General features: G+C 33.6%; 1 long non-coding RNA gene across 1 annotated transcript; it reads right to left on the bottom strand.

Moving 5' to 3' along the window:
- Positions 1-301: 301 nt before the first annotated feature.
- LOC102193749 (uncharacterized) lies at positions 302-1,815 on the bottom strand. The gene is made up of 4 exons (XR_001290322.1): positions 1,750-1,815; positions 1,021-1,086; positions 493-564; positions 302-359 (listed from the first exon to the last, which is right to left on the bottom strand). It is a non-coding gene; the product is annotated as an uncharacterized LOC102193749 (long non-coding RNA).
- Between the last annotated feature and the right edge of the window lie 1,675 nt (positions 1,816-3,490).

Genomic DNA, 3,490 nt, shown 5'->3' with positions numbered 1-3,490 from the left:
TTTTTTGTATTATGAAGTGGTAAATGCACTTTTAATAACAAGCGACAGAGGCGGTTAGTTAACTGGAGAAGTAGTCAGTAGAAGGAGGCATTGTCATTCCCTATACTGTTATTTAAATGATAATATTACCATTTTTATTAAGATGTATTTCTTTGTTGCATTTCTTATGTTGTAGAGATTTTGACTAATGCCTTTTGATGTTAGCATGGACCTCTTGTTGATGTTATGTAGTTTTGTTAATAAAGACATAAATGGGAACTTTAAAAGAGAATCTCAAATTGCTGTTTGCTGATCAGACCTACCTTTGCATTGGTGTCCTCAGACAGATTGTCATTACTGGCTGAGATGTCCTTTAGATCCTGAAGCACACAAGAATGCACAGTAAATAACAAATAACATAATAATACACAGTTTAGCCAGTTAGTCATTAGTAGCATTTCCTGCATGAACCTCCAGTGAGTGGAGGACATGTAATAAAAGATTGTGTTTAACCTGCGAAGGCCTCCGCACATGTCTTGGTTTGGGAGATAGTTTCCGTAATCCACCCAGCTCACCTGATTTATCCTGAAGAGAAATGTACAGAAAAGAATTTCAAAACATAACACTAGGTAGGAAATCCACAGCGATTACATGAATTTTGTTTTTCTCTGTGAAGTCCAACTAAAACCAAATCATTTATAGGTATTAAATATTTAACAGTCCAGCTTAATGATTGGCTAAAAGCAAATCATAGCAGCAGCTATTTTAATGAACCACATTGCAATTATTTTTAAATAATGTATTTTTTTTTTTACTCTGTTGCATTGTAGCTTTGAAGATTTTCCCCAGTTACAAGCATTTAGTGGAGTTTTGTAGTTATAGTTTATACATATATAAGATCTGCAGATAGTTAAATAGGGACAGGATTGAAAACTAGCAATTGCTATAAATTCTGCACATCATCATTTCTATGCTTATGTTAAAATACAAGCAAAATTTGAATTAAAAAATATGTATATCACAGAAAGAGAGCAAATTTACCTTTGACTTGCTGGTTAAACTGTCATTGCTGGCAGACAGTTCAGGATTTTGTAATGTCAAGGCAGCCTGCAAAAACAAAAAAAGGTGTTTTTGGTTATATGAAACTAAGGAAATTAAAGCCACAAAGGCAGAAAACTGTTATTCCCTGTTATCTTATAAATATTTAAAAACATGACCAACAAAACAAAACAAAACCTGAAGCAAAAGAGGAAACAAACAGGAAAATATTACTTTTATCAATGCATGTGGTACTGATTATCCAAACTTACTGTTAGGGCTTAATCATTTTTTTTCATCTGTATACAAACTTAAGAACTACTTTTGGTTTAGAGAAAATTCCTGTGGGATAATTTTCATTACATTACTTGTTTGGGACATTCATAACATAAGGTTTTGACTTGACAGGATTTGCATTTGTAGTATAATGTCCTGTCTGATCCTCTTTGGCAGATTTTAGGCATTCCTTTAAGCATTCCAGCATAATTACAACCACAAATATATCATTAATTGGAGATACAAGTATGTAAATTATATTTTTTTAAAAAGTTGCTTTAAATTTGATTACAAATACATACATTTGACTGTTTCAAGTTAATTAATTAAAATTAGTTACAGCGAATTGCTGCAATCTGTTGGAAGTCAGTCCTCGATCCAAGCTTTTGAAAAGACAACAAAATTAATAAAATAAACAAATAAGCATAATAAGGATAATTAAAGCCGCAACATTACCTGTGCAGATGGAAGCAGTTCTTTAGACTTGGAGGATTTTTTGAATATCCCACTGAATAATGAGGCTTTTTGCTGATTGAAAATTAAAAAGAGAGACATTCATTTACTGAAATCCATCTCAAAGAAACATTGCCATTAAAAGATGTAAATCTGCAGTTAAAAAAATGCCTCGCTGATTACAGCTCTGCTCTCAGGACTCAAAACTGAAAAGATTTTAACTAATGCAATTGTTACTAATGCACTTACACATTTTAAGGATCTCACTCCAATCTCATGTTTGAATTTAAAATCTGGAATTGAAGCTGATTTCATGTCTGGACTTGGAAAACATCATGAGTGATTTTTGTATTTACAGCATGTGTACGTACAAGTTAAAAGTGGACCACAATGCTTCTGGCTTCCGACCACTTAAGTGAAGCAAAGTCTTCCTTTGGGCCTCACGGTAAATTTGCCGAGCAGCTCAGACATAATCAGATTGTTTAATATTTATTCCAGTATATTACAGGTGACATGTCAGAGAAAAGTTATTCATTTTCCGTGTTTTGAACTACTTTGTTTAGTACAGAACTTCCTACTGTCCAAGTTGTGTATTACACTAGTAGCACATAAAACCATAAAAGTGTCAAAAATCAAATATACTATAAAAAAGGCTTTGATTTTGAAAGAAAAAAGTAATAATAAACAAAAGAATGAATAAATTACTAACAGTTTTTGTTATAAGTTTAATTTATTTTAACTTAAAATCTTTATTAAGTAATTTGTATGTATCTATATCAAATATAATGGACACACATGTGCTAGTATGTGAATGTACTACAACTATATCTCAACCAATCGTGGGAACATGCACAGTCACTGCCCCAACTTGGAGTTTTGAAAAAGTCTGATAAGGAAAATGGGCATTATTTTACACAATAAAACGCTGGAGTCCGAAAACAAATATAGTGCTGGATATGAGCCCAGTGGATCTACTCGAATGTTCTGGCTGAAGGAAACAGCAGGCCTGGAAATATTCTTCTGCGTCACAGGAAAAAAGAAAAAACATGTTTGTTCATTATTGTGAATGTGCTCTTTGTAGATTAGTTGGGGCAAGGTCCTTCTGGGCAAGTCATGCCGTCTTGGTGACACATTCAGGCAGTTATTTATTCCAGAGGGAGGATATTATTCCAAGGTCAGCTGTTGTAAGAAACTGGCTTTATTGGGCATGACGCAGGATCATGTATCATACAAGTGCCACCTTTTGTGATAGTCACCATAGATTTGGACTGCTATTCTTTCAGTTAAACATCACTAGTTTAGTGAATGGTACATACTCACTGGGGTAATGTTAGAGGACATTTAAACCAGCGTCTCATAATTGTAGGATCAGGGCAAAGAATTGATTTAGAACAGTATCACGATATCTTGCATGGAGATATGGTATTGATGCAGGGAGACCAAACATCAAGATTTTATTAAATATATTAAAATAGTACTCTGTGGATACTACGAACAAGAGGGCTCATTTTGGCTGACAGACAACTGGTTGTATTATGGTCATATTCCCATAGAACAGAAAGGTTGCTGTGTACAAATACGACAATTCATGTGAATTTCTGTTAAATGCAAATTTATGTCCACATAGCAAGATATGATTTTCAACAAATAGTTTATATCTAAATTATCAGAAACAGATTGTATGCAATTGCCAACTTGACCCTGTTCAGTTGCAGACTGATAGCAGACTACTGCATCTTGGTGT

Source organism: Pundamilia nyererei, unplaced genomic scaffold (genome assembly GCF_000239375.1).
Source record: "Pundamilia nyererei isolate P.nyererei 1_Seehausen unplaced genomic scaffold, PunNye1.0 scaffold00031, whole genome shotgun sequence".
Taxonomy (NCBI): domain Eukaryota; kingdom Metazoa; phylum Chordata; class Actinopteri; order Cichliformes; family Cichlidae; genus Pundamilia; species Pundamilia nyererei.
The sequence above is the reverse complement of the archived record's forward strand: the minus strand, read 5'-3'. Positions and strand labels throughout refer to the sequence as shown.